Source organism: Pseudophryne corroboree, chromosome 2, assembly GCF_028390025.1.
Source record: "Pseudophryne corroboree isolate aPseCor3 chromosome 2, aPseCor3.hap2, whole genome shotgun sequence".
Taxonomy (NCBI): Eukaryota; Metazoa; Chordata; class Amphibia; order Anura; family Myobatrachidae; genus Pseudophryne; species Pseudophryne corroboree.
In genome coordinates this window covers 447,882,679-447,896,618 of record NC_086445.1, presented here as the reverse complement: position 1 = coordinate 447,896,618, position 13,940 = coordinate 447,882,679, and positions in this window count along the sequence as shown.

Genomic DNA, 13,940 nt, shown 5'->3' with positions numbered 1-13,940 from the left:
TCATGTGCTGTTTGGGGAGGGTTTTTTGGAAGGGACATCCTGCGTGACACTGCAGTGCCACTCCTAGATGGGCCCGGTGTTTGTGTCGGCCACTAGGGTCGCTAATCTTACTCACACAGTCAGCTACCTCATTGCGCCTCTTTTTTTCTTTGCGTCATGTGCTGTTTGGGGAGGGTTTTTTGGAAGGGACATCCTGCGTGACACTGCAGTGCCACTCCTAGATGGGCCCGGTGTTTGTGTCGGCCACTAGGGTCGCTAATCTTACTCACACAGCTACCTCATTGCGCCTCTTTTTTTCTTTGCGTCATGTGCTGTTTGGGGAGGGTTTTTTGGAAGGGACATCCTGCGTGACACTGCAGTGCCACTCCTAGATGGGCCCGGTGTTTGTGTCGGCCACTAGGGTCGCTAATCTTACTCACACAGCTACCTCATTGCGCCTCTTTTTTTCTTTGCGTCATGTGCTGTTTGGGGAGGGTTTTTTGGAAGGGCCATCCTGCGTGACACTGCAGTGCCACTCCTAGATGGGCCCGGTGTTTGTGTCGGCCACTAGGGTCGCTAATCTTACTCACACAGCTACCTCATTGCGCCTCTTTTTTTCTTTGCGTCATGTGCTGTTTGGGGAGGGTTTTTTGGAAGGGACATCCTGCGTGACACTGCAGTGCCACTCCTAGATGGGCCCGGTGTTTGTGTCGGCCACTAGGGTCGCTTATCTTACTCACACAGCGACCTCGGTGCAAATTTTAGGACTAAAAATAATATTGTGAGGTGTGAGGTATTCAGAATAGACTGAAAATGAGTGGAAATTATGGTTTTTGAGGTTAATAATACTTTGGGATCAAAATGACCCCCAAATTCTATGATTTAAGCTGTTTTTTAGTGTTTTTGGAAAAAAACACCCGAATCCAAAACACACCCGAATCCGACAAAAAAAATTCGGTGAGGTTTTGCCAAAACGCGGTCGAACCCAAAACACGGCCGCGGAACCGAACCCAAAACCAAAACACAAAACCCGAAAAATTTCAGGCGCTCATCTCTACTTTGTGAGTCTTGAGAGAGAGAGAGAGAGACCATGCCTGCAGCTGGCTCCTTTTATATAATCTTCCAAAACACAATGGATACTGTAATCTCTTTGTCCACTGGACACAGGGATTGTCATTTACAGTACAGGAGAGGTCATAGGTTGGTTTGAATAGGTGGGCGATGTCTGTTCAAGATGCACTTGTGGTTGGTCTCCTCTGGGTTCCCACCGCATATCTAATGTACAGTAAATACAGTTTATATCTATATTCTGCTCCAGCACATAACTCTTCGCAGGAACGTGCGATCTTCTGCAAACCAATACCGGAATATTACCCTTAAAATACCCTACAGCTGGATACCAAATACCACCTTATAACCTTGTTCTGTCCCCTCCTATCCTGTAAAGGTGAGTCCCTTTGTTCTGATACCATTTAAACTGTTGTAACTTGCTGGTGTGATGCAGGGAGACTATGTGTACATTGTGCACTATTTGGATTAAATATGTAATGTATTTTGATAGCTTTTCCATGCGTCCACAAACCCTACCGTAAATACCCATACCATGCACTAATGCGCAGGACTGCGGGAGTGACCATACGCAAATTGCGAATATGAGCACGCACGGCAGAACAAGTACACGCACGGAGGCCATCTGTGTGTAGTTTGTACGTGATGTGTGTACTGCAATATTTTTCGACTTCGACATAGGTGTGCCTAAACCCTGGCGCCAGAGTAGACCTCCTAAGTTTGCGTATTGTTGGCACTAGTCTTTGTAATCAGGATAGGCAGACTTTCTACATCCATATGCTCGCCAATTTTGGCTGTTGAAATTGCAGTATGCATGGGCACCTTATCCATTTCACATTCTTTCAATAGTCTTTCAGTTTTTCACATTTACATATATATAATTTAACATTGAGGATGTTAATGTCGTTATTAAGAACATGTGTAGAAGGAGCAACATAAAGTAAGCAGAGTTGCACAGTACAAAGTAATGGGAAATCTGGATAATGGGTTTAAAGGTCCATACACACTAGAAGATTTTTTCCATAGATTTGAACGATGACGGTTGTAAGCGATCAAATCATTCAGATCGTTCAAGTGTGTACACAGCAAATGATAAAAGATGCGTGCACCCGTGGTCGTTTGCAGCATGTTGGCACTCGTCCATGCATGCAGCTCAATCTCCTCAATCCCGGCAGCTCAAACCCAGCCAGATCATTCGTTGTGCAGATCGTTTGTAAAAACAAAGCTCAATGTGTATTGTGTATATTGTGTGCTCAATATCGTTTGTCAGGGACTCAAAGGAAATCTCTCATCTTCCAAACTGTTCATCTTTCACATCTTTCAAGTCTTCAAGTGTGTGTGGGCCTTAAGCCCAGTACACACTAAACGAGTCCCAGATGACGCCGATATCAACGGCGGGGACCCGGCATACACACTTGCCGATACCAGCAGGGAAGGGTGCGACGGCGGGGTGAACGACACCCATGCTGCATCTGCAGCATGGCTGTTGTTAACGAGGAACTCCCTCGTCTGTACGTGTTTAGACAAGGGAGGGGGTCGTTAACGATGCGTGGGAGTGCGCATCGGTAACGACATTGAGTGTATACACTAGACGAGATTGTAAAAGATCTCGCTCAGATTGGCCTTTCTGAGCGAGATCTTTTACTTTCTCGTCTAGTGTGTTTGGGGCTTTAAGATCCTCTTAACAGTCAATAAAATAATTTTTGGAAAGTCTCCATTTCATGTCAGCTTAACTCATCAATTCATTCCATTAAGGGGAGTGTCGAAGTCGAAAATATTATACCCACATGCATCAAGTACAAACACCACACAGAGTGGCCTCCATGCGTGTGCTTGTTCTGCCGTGCGTGCACATGCCAGCACGCTGCGTATATTGGCTCATGAGGCCCTGCGTATTAGGGTGTGGTATGAGTAAATACGGTAGCATACGCATTCGCATGGAAAAGCCACAAGGACATAACTGACATTTCATCCACGTAGTGCATAATTACACATAGCCCACACGCACCACACCAGGAAGTTACATTTACTTTAGAAATGGAACAATAGAGGGATTCAACTTTACAGGATATGAGGGAACAGAATTAGGTTAGGATGTGATGTTTGGCATCCAGTTGTACAGTATTTCAAGGGCAATATTCCGATGGCAGTTTGCAGAAAGTAGCACGCTCCGGCGCATAGATATGCGCAGGAATATATTATTAATATCACACTGTATGTACTGTACTCTTGATATTCGGTGGGAACCCAGTGGAAGACATCTGCAAGTGCACCTGGACCAGGCATCGCCCACCTATTCAAACCAACCTATGACCCCTTATGTACTGTAAATGACCAACTCTTTGACCTATGAAAGAAGAGATTACAGTTTCCTTTGTTTCATGCTTTGTACCATTGTTTAAAACCAAGCTTCCTGGCCGGGCTCAGTCTATTCTCTGAAGGTCATCTATACAGATTGACTGAGGACCGGAACCGGTTTGCGCAGGCGAACAAACGTATGTATCCATTGATTGTAGCCTTTTCTCTTATGTGATTCTATTTCTGTTGTACCCCCTTTTGAGTAAATATTTGTTGCTGGGTTGGACCTCAACATAACATATACAATTGGTGTCGCATTTCCTTTCCTGTTAGGGTTTATAAAGTGTATTCTGCCGCACACAGGGGCGGATTGGGAACAAAAAGCGGCCCTGGAAAAATTTGTACTAGTGGCCCCACTTGGGCAGCACCAGAGGTGTAAGGTCTAGCCATGGGCCATGGCAGCATCACCCTCCCCCCAAGACTTTCCAGATAGTGGGCATGTCCAGCATCAAGGGGAAGTTAAAAGGAAATAAAATTAAATGTTATGACCACATTATATGATACACCTTTAGAATTTAGGAAACTATATAATTTTTTAGAAAGATATAGTTTCTTGCTTATTACACCAACCGTATCCCAATCACTATTCACTCAATCTTATATGTCAGTCAAGCAGGCAGACAGAGCATACACTAGATCATCTGCAATCACAGGCTAAGTGGCAAAGTCATTCTCATATATGCAAATTGTTTGGCATCTTATTCACTATGTCTACAGTATAAATAGGACCACATGTCCTCAAACAAAACAGGCCCCCAAGGGTGCGCCGGCCCACCGGGAATCTTCCCTGTAGACCCTATGGCCGATCCACCTCTGGCCGCACGTGTAGCTACTTTGTGCTTACAGCGTGACGGTGTGCTTATGCAACGTGTACGCATTTCATAGGGGTTTCACACACACGCCTAGAGGGTTGCAGCAGCCTGAACATTTCTGTATTTAAGGTATTTGCTTTTTATTCCTGTAAGTTAATTGAACTTAACAGGAGAAAATAATAAAAAGTTTGTCAGCTATTCAACTCCACCCAACATTAACCACCCAACCAATTTTTAGGTTGAATTATCCCTTATAAAATAGAAAAATTTAATTAACTGAATAATTAAAATATTTTGCAGGTATAATTTGTGTTTGTTTTGGCTGCTCTGCTCTTTGTTTCCATATGCTAATATTGCCACGTTGGAGAATAATGTACTGGACCAGAACATAAATATGAGAAGGTATTAGCTATTCCTTACCACATCCTATTGTGTAAATATCTTTCTTCCATGAGTATATAGAGAGATGACTAAGTGGTTCTCCAGGAAAAAGCTATGTGATTGTTACAGTGACACTTCCTACAGTACACATACTAATATATTACGGCATGGAAAATACAGACCTTTAGCCATTGTATGCTGTTTGATGACAAATGTTTGGAGCACTGAAGCAGCCCAATAAGTATTCTAACCTAAAACATAGTTCATGGAGCAGATACGTTTTTAATTATCATATTTCAAGACTGAATACAAAGAAGGTAGATGTTTAGATGGTTTTAGGTTAGTGTAGAAAGTAAAGGTCTTCTGTATTATAATTAATTTCATTATCTCATGTTATCACATTACTTCAGGCATGTCCAAACTGCGGCACTCCAGCTGTTGTGAAACTACATATCCCAGCATGCCCTGACACAGTTTTGATGTCAGGGCATGCTGGGATGTGTAGTTTCTCAACAGCTGGAGGGCCTCAGTTTGGACATGCCTGCATTACTTAATCTACACTTGACTTCCTAATGCTAACAGAATAAAGACGATTATTATTAATAATAATAATAATAATAATAATAGTATTTACATAGCGCTCTTTCTCCAACAGGACTCAAGGCGCTTTAATTACTGCAGGGCTTGATTATGGGTGTCAGCCTGGTTTCCCAGTATTGAGGAGAGATAGTTCAGCAAGTTAGATTTGAACAAAGTAGTACCATTATGTGTTATTTATACTTAAATACTCCAGCTCAGTGGTGTGTAATAGGCGGCCCGGGAACCATAACCAGGCCCATGAGCCGTCACCATCATGAGATGGCCAAAACAGAAGTAGGATTGTGTTAGTACTTGCATGGGGAACTTTTGTCAGCACGAAAATGTAACATGTGCAGATCTTTTTGGGCAGTGCACCATATGTTTTACAGGGAGGGAACAGTCATTTACCAAACTACTTGTAAAGCAGATGGTAGTATTTACCTAAATAACCTACAAGCCATTGTTTCTCAAACTCATTGCTCAAGGTACAGTCCAGAATTTAAAGGATAACCTTACTTTAGCTTAAGTGACTAATTAGTACCTCAGTCACTGTGATTTAACTATCTGTGCTCAAGCATGGTTATCGTTAAAAAATGTGACTTGAGGACCAAGATTGGGATGCAATAAACCAACTCATCCTCTATTCAAAAATGTAATATAGTGTATCATTCTCTGCATAGATGTATCACCTGATTGATTCCAATTCCCTTTGTTTGCATTTACTGCAGCAAGATATTTGCATACTGTAGCTCATTTACTACATTGCACAAATAGAAATTTACATTTAATAGTGAATGGTGTATGGATAATTGATATCCAGGTTTCCTTAAATATACAGATGATCTGTAAACAATACAACAGGAAGGGTTTAAAAAAAAAAAAAAAGGAATGGAATTGCAGTGCTTTTGTAATAAGCTTATTTTGGACCTGATTCTGAGTCTGATGCAACCATACAGAAACACAGTCACTTTTCTGTACAGTTAAGGCAAGACAACCTTGTAATGAGATAATCCTCCCCATGTGTACCAGAAATCTCTGCATGTGGAAACCTGTCCCGCCCAATGTTTTTAAGTCCGCAGCTGTCATCAATGGTACCTGGGCTTGCAGCCACTGCATGCTGGGTGCAAAAAGATCCATCTGAAACAAACATCCATTTCCATTAAACATGCAATGCAGCGTACATGATCATGACACTCCCAGGAAATGGAAGAGTTCCATGTATTCATATGGTTGCCACCCAATTATTGGCCAGAAATACCCATTTTATGGATAGTTTGGTCCATCCATGGACAGGTTAATCTGTATGCACTAGCAATCTCCATCCGTGTGCTATACAGGACATGATCTAGCACATGCTTAAATGGGTGGTCTTCAGTATGCCGAATGTCGGGATCCCGGCGCACAGTATACCGGCGCTGGAAACCCGGCATACCGGCAGATATTCTCCCACGACCCCCATGGAGGGAGAATAAATAGCGTGGCGCGCGTAGCGCGCCACCGTGCCCACAGCAGCGAGCCCGCAAGGGGCTCCTTTGCGCTCGCCACGCTGTCGGTATGCCGGCGGTCGGGCTCCCAGCACCGGTATGCTCGTCGCCGGGAGCCCGGCCGCTGGTATACCATACTACACCCGCTTAAACACAGGTTTCTAACTTGGGCACGTGCAGTATGCTGAAATCTGTGAGATTCTCTGGGTAATAAGTGTTCAGAAACTATAGAAACCAGCAGTAACCAATTAGATTTCATCAATCTCTTATTAATACACTGTTAGCAGATAAATATACAGTATACAGATCTGTTCTTTCTTTCTTATATCTTGATGTGGTCTTCACTCACAATTGGGATAGCTGTGACTCTACCAATTCCCCATTCCCTCCCTCTAACCATCCTCTTATTTTGTTCAACCTATCCCTTACACCTTCTCCTCCCCCACATCCCTTCCTAAGGCTACCTTTACCAAGCATAACCCTGAGACGATTGAGCCGGTTTCCTTCTCCTCCCACCTCAGTTGTTTTCTCCCCCCTATTGTAACCCTATCCTGCCATGACAAGCCATTTCTTTGTACAATATCATCCTTCTTTGTGCTCTGGGTGCTGTTGCTCCATCTGTTACTATGCACCTTTGCAGATCCCTGGCATTCTAACTTCACCAGATACCTGCAAAAATGTTCTTGAACCGAGAAACAGAAGAATATCACACACTTATGTAGACTTCCTCCATTTCAAACTCATGCTTTCCTCCTACTGTGCGGCCCTTTCATTTCCAGTCTTATTTTAAAACACCCAACTCCACTCAGTCCTCCAACCCCCGTCACCTTTTTGTCATCGTCTACTCCCTCCTTTGCCCCCCTCCTCACTTTACCACCCACTTCACATCCAAAATTGAATCCATCCATCACCGCCCACCAGGCTCTACTTACACCACCCTCTCCCTTTCCATGCAGCCTCCTCTCCAGCCTCTCTCTATCTTATCCCTCTACCCTCCCAACTTAAGTCATGGTCCTTATATGATCCTCCTGTCTTCCACCTACACTGTTGATCCTTCACCTACACTGCGGCTCCATCGCAAACGAGCATTCCCGGCGTGACTAGGCGATCCTTCTGCCTAGTCACGCCAGGAGTGCACAGAGATACTCCCATTCAGAGAGTCTCTGTCCGCGCGCGTGGATGCTGATGCTCTCCATTCAAGTGAATGGGGCGCGTCTCCATCATAGGCATGCGCACCCAGGTGGATGGGGACACTCGGCAATAGGCGCACCCGGGAAAGGGCGCGCCTAGTCACAGACGGAGCCACAACTAGCATGGCTCCATCTGTAATTCAGTCTGGTTTTTGTCCTCTCCACTAGTCTGAAACTGCCCATACTATAGTCAGTAAAGCCAAGGGACACTACTCTCTGTTTATTCTCTTTTGCCTATGTCCTGCTTTTCACATTGTGGACTACTCTATCTTCCGGCAAATCCTTCATGCCTTCGTGCAGCATGGCCGTCTCCCTACTTTCCTCCTAAGTCTCTTAGTGTCCTTTCCCTGTCTCTTCTCATGGCTTAAACTCTTCCCTTCTTCCACTAGCTGTTCTTGGTCCCCTTCTAATCTCCTTCTGTATATCTTCCCTAGGTGGGCTCATCAGCTTTTTTGAACTTTAGCATCATCTTTATGCCTATTACACTCTTCCTGTTTTCTCCTCACTTGTGTTTCTGTCTCTCTGCTATTTCTTCCTCGATGTCCCAACGCTGTCTTAAATTTAACATGTCCAAGATTAAGCTAATCCAGTAGCGGCTCTTGCCACGGGCAAGCAGGCTTTTTGTCCGGGGCGCCGCTGTCCCGAGGGCGCCGGTGCCATGGCAAGATCCGCATCCTGATCCCCACTGACTGACGAAAGAGGTCATAATTGACCTCTAGTGTATGTGCGGCGCTGCTATGGGAGAGACCCATAGAGAGGAGTGGCGGCCAGAGATGTAGGGCAGCGCAGCAGCGGTTGGGAAGCAGGAGCGTGGCTGGTAAGTATTGTGTGGGGTTTTTTTGTTTTTGTTTTTGTCTGTAAGCGGCGCAACTGGGGCACAACTACAGGGGTCACAACTACTGGGGGCACTGCTACAGGGAGCACAACTACAGGGGGCAAAACTACTGGGGGCACTGCTACAGGTGGCACAGCTACAGGGGGCAAATCAACTGGGGGCACAGCTACTGGGAGCATAGCTACTGGGGGCACAGCTACAGGGGGCAAATCTACTGAGGGCACAGCTACTGAGGGCACAGCTACAGGGAGGCACAACTACTTGGGTCACAGCTACAGGGGTCACAACTACTGGGGTCACAGCTACAGGGTTTACAGCTACAGGATTCACAGCTACAGGGGGGTAACTTTAGCCATGCCCCGTCCCTATAAAGAAGCCAGGCCCCTATTTTTGGACACACGCCAACAGGGCGCACAAACTCTATTTTACATGGGGGGGGGGGTTGCGCCAGAGGAAACTTTCGCCCTGGGCACCTCTCCTCCCTCTAATTTGCTATCCAACCTGTCCTTCAAACCACATATTCAGTCTATCTTCCAGTCTTTTTGCTTTTACCTTCACAATATCTCTAAGATAGATCAGGCCTTTAATCATCACAGAGACAAGAAAGACACTTATCCACTCACTGATCATCTCTAGACTGCACTACTGCAACTTTCTCTTATCTGCTCTTCCTGGCACCCACCTCTCTCCACTATAATTTGCCATCAATGCTGCTGCCCAGCTCATCCTCCTCTGCAAACAAACTGCTTCTGTATACCCTGCCTTCACTAGGCCCTGCATAGGCTCTTCGTTCCTCACTCTCACCTATAAAGCCATCACCCAATCCACTACCCTCTATATTTCTGACATCATCTCACTCCATGCTGCCCACTTTATTCAGTCAATGACCACCATCTCTCTTCCAAACTGATTACCTTTTCCCACTCTCACCTACAAGATTTCACTGGAGCACTCTCCCTCCTCCATCTAGATTCTCCACTTCTCTCCAGAGCTTCAAAACAAATGTAAACCAGACTTTCGGTTATGCCTTGGTGATGGGCTGCACTTGATGAGGTCAGTAACCAGGCGCTGCCGGGATTGGGCGGGTGTCCCGTGCTCCAGATGCCGCTGATCACTTGGGTGTTATATAAGGTAAGATACATCTATTGTCATGGTATGACCTGATGAAAATGCCGAAAACGTTGTTCAACAGTTATGCTGTTTTAGAGTCTGTTTTTAAGTCACCTGGAGTGCCGCATCTACTGCAGTCTGTATTACATGCTCCGGTGGAGGCGCCCGCGCAGGACTGCTGTAATTAATGGGAGAGCCGGACACAGGCACAAATATATATATATATATATATATATATTTTTTTTTTTTTTTTTCATAGGTGGGTTGGTATACTCACATCTCATAAACACAGCTGCCCAGGGTGCTCACCTAATGCTCCTTTGCAGAGGACATCCGATATAACGTGTATAATATAAATAAGGTGCACTCACCAGGGACTTCTTATTGCTGGTAAAAAAAAATAGTTTTATTACTCACAAATCACCACATTATGTCGATGTTTCGGGATTCAGAATGTGACCTTTCTCAAGCCAAATCCACAGACAGGATAGGGAAGACATACATCACACTGAGCTGAGCCTCCCTAAATACCCCTCATGCCTTAATTAGTGACTCCTTCCCAAATACATCAGGTGAAGACAGGAAGTAATATAATTTACTAGAAGCCACTCAAGAGGCACAACCAGCCATCACTTAAAGCATTTCCTTCACATAACGCTGCTAACCAATACTCAAAAAAAAGTTTGGAACCAGCAGAAATCGGCAAACGCCCAAATCCATGGAATCACCCCTAACTTCCGGTAGGCATTGCACCTGAGCGGAAGATAATGTTCGATGCATCCCAACACATACTTGCCTACCTGACCCTCTCCATGAGGGAGAAAATGCTCTGTTCCTGGACTTTCCTGGTAATGTATGATTGCCATCACCTGTGGTGAGCTAGTTAATTGATAAGAAAGGTGTTTCACCACAGGTGATGGCAATCATACATTACCAGGAAAGTCCAGGAACAGAGCATTTTCTCCCTCATGGAGAGGGTCAGGTAGGCATGTATGATCCCAACTACCGGGAGTAGCGTCAAATGAGGCAAAATAGCGCTACTGGGTTATATAGAGCTGAGGAGCACAAACAGGAAGCAGCACATACGTTCCACAGTGTTACTAACGTACTGGGCACTGTTTTTAACAAATAGCTCATGTAAAGAACATAGATGTCACACTAATGGCATGGGCAGCAATAGGGAGGCTACAAACTCAGGATATTCAACAACCACATACACACATTAGAAATTCATTTAACAATCTATAATATGTAATCATTGGAGACAAAAACAGGCAAATAATACAACACCTAAAAAAATAATAATTCTATGACTGTTAAATGACTGCCAATCATGTTATGTTTAATGGCGTGTGAGGCGAAGGGGGACGGGCTCTGGAAGCAGTGTGTCCCGTAGCAACTGCATACCAGCCCCCACGCCCAGTGGCGTAAGTTCGTCCTAGTTGCCCGGAGGCAAGATAAATGTTGGTGCCCCCCTATTTCCCATATTAAGATAAATGTGTGTGTGTGTGTGTGTGTGTGTGTGTGTGTGTGTGTGTGTGTGTGTGTGTGTGTGTGTGTATGGAGCGTTCTGAAAAAAAATGTATATACTGTATTTATACATCTAATTGTCTTTTATTTTAAATGACATATTTCTTAGCAGTCATACCCAGGATTAGAAGCCATGACCTGTTACACGGACAGCAGACACTTTACTGATGGAGTTATTTGCTCCTGTAGAGGAAGCATGAGAATTCTAACTATATGAAGTTATGTGTAATTGTCAGAGAAGTAGCTTCATATAGTTAGAATTCTCATATTTCCTATACAGGAGCAAACAGCATCATCAGTAAGGTGCCGCATCCAGTGTAATAGGTTGTGGTTTCTAATCCTGTGTATGACACTTTTAAAATGTGTATATTCAGTATAATAAAGAGGGTGTGATTTGTAAGGTGCAGGAACCAGTGAGGAAGTCGGCCACTGAAAAGATAGCGGCAGCTACTGTATCAATGAACTTAATTCAATGAAGTCACAGAATGAAAGGAGAGGTGCCCCCCTTCAGGGCAGGAGCCCGGCGGCAGATGACTCCGTTGCCTCCCAGAGTTCTGCCTCTGCCCACGCCACAGTATACATCTATGCCCGGATTCATTAAAATCTGAAGAGAATGGAGTTCTCTTGGGCAGGCCGACTAGGGAGGGGGGGAGCGGAGTTTCAGTGAGCGTGGTCACAGACAACATACAGCACCTAGCAGCCTGTGCATAGTTCACACAGTCACAGCGCGCCTCCCACCTGCACACCCGGCACTGTGACTCAGCTTCATCCTCCCCAGGGTCGGCACGGAGCGGGGAACAATGACGGAAGTGCCTCCTACAGGACTGGCACCTGGCGCTAACCAACTCCATTTCCCCTGGCAGTTCCATCACTGCATTTGTCACCTCTGTTTGTCTGCCCCTCCTCTAGACTGTAGGCTATCTCTTTTGTGCTCTTTCCCTGCCCATATTGGAACCAAAACTTTTGGCAGCTCTAGCTCTGATGTTACTGTGACATATGAAACAATATCTACAGATGGAGCCACGCTCATTGAGAATGGCTGCATCGCAGGTAGGGGCGAGCGGCGCGCCTGCGCCCGGCCCGCCACCAAGTGTACACAGATGCTCCCATTCAAAGTGAATGGGGCTCGTGCGCATCTACGACGCACGTGTGTCCCATTCGTTTCTGGCGTTGCGACAGTTGCAGTTGTGGCTTCATCTGTATATACTGTAGCTTGTTTCTTATGGTTTGTACTATAAACATCTGCATTTTCTTTTCTTTTCTTTTTTTCTTTCTACTTTGTACTGTTAATGCTTATGTGCTTTTATAAGGCACTTTGGATCCTTTGTGGCGCCATATAAATAAAGGATAATAGTAATATCTGGTTCCAAATTTATTTCCAGACCTAGGATACTAGCTGTGTTGAAGAATGACCAAACTATTTCATAATGCTCTTCACTGGTTTTCCTTAGTAATAAGGCAGCTTTCTATGTTGAATAACCACTGTTAGTTTCGGGATCAGTACAAGATCCCAGCGGTGGGGATCCGGGCGGTCAGGAGACCGACGCCGGGAGTCCGACAGCAGGGATCCCAACAGGCGGTAAAGTGACTGCTTAGTTTCACATGGCTGCCCCTTCATGAGCAGAGCAGCATAAAGATGATATTGAACAGCTCAAGACACTTCTCCGAATCAAAGTGGCTCTATATGGACATTTGTCAGGGAGGGGTTCAGTATGGTATGCCGGCGGTCGGGCTCCCGGCGACCAGAATACCGGCGCCGGGAGCCCAACCGCCGGCTTACCGACAGTATGGCGAGCGCAAATGAGCCCCTTGCGGGCTCGCTGCACTCACCACGCTACGGGCGCGGTGGCGCGCTATGCGCGCCATGCCATTTTATTCTCCTTCCAGGGGGGTCGTGGACCCCCACGAGGGAGAATAAGTGTCGGTATGCCAGCTGTCGGGATTCCGGCGCCGGTATACTGTGCGCCGGGATCCAGTCAGTCGGCATACTGAAGACCACCCGTCAGGGAGTGCTGCTCTCTGTATGGGGCATATTTAGTAAAGAATATTTCTCTATCGTCCTAAGTGGATGCTGGGGTTCCTGAAAGGACCATGGGGAATAGCGGCTCCGCAGGAGACAGGGCACAAAAGTAAAGCTTTTACAGGTCAGGTGGTGTGTACTGGCTCCTCCCCCTATGACCCTCCTCCAGACTCCAGTTAGATTTTTGTGCCCGGCCGAGAAGGGTGCAATTCTAGGTGGCTCTCATAAAGAGCTGCTTAGAGAGTTTAGCTTAGGTTTTTTATTTTACAGTGATTCCTGCTGGCAACAGGATCACTGCAACGAGGGACAGAGGGGAGAAGAAGTGAACTCACCTGCGTGCAGGATGGATTGGCTTCTTGGCTACTGGACATGAAGCTCCAGAGGGAATTGTGTATCTGAAAATAGCAAGGATAACGAGGATATATCTCTGATAGCTGCTACGGTGCCTCGATTTTTGACTGCAATTGCAGCCACGTAGGTTTCTGAAGATGGCGTTAGCTGCTACAGTTGGCTACTATATTACAGATTATTTCGGAGAGACTAACACATGTGCAGGTCGATGGCCATGCATGTGCAATATTCCCACAGACGCCA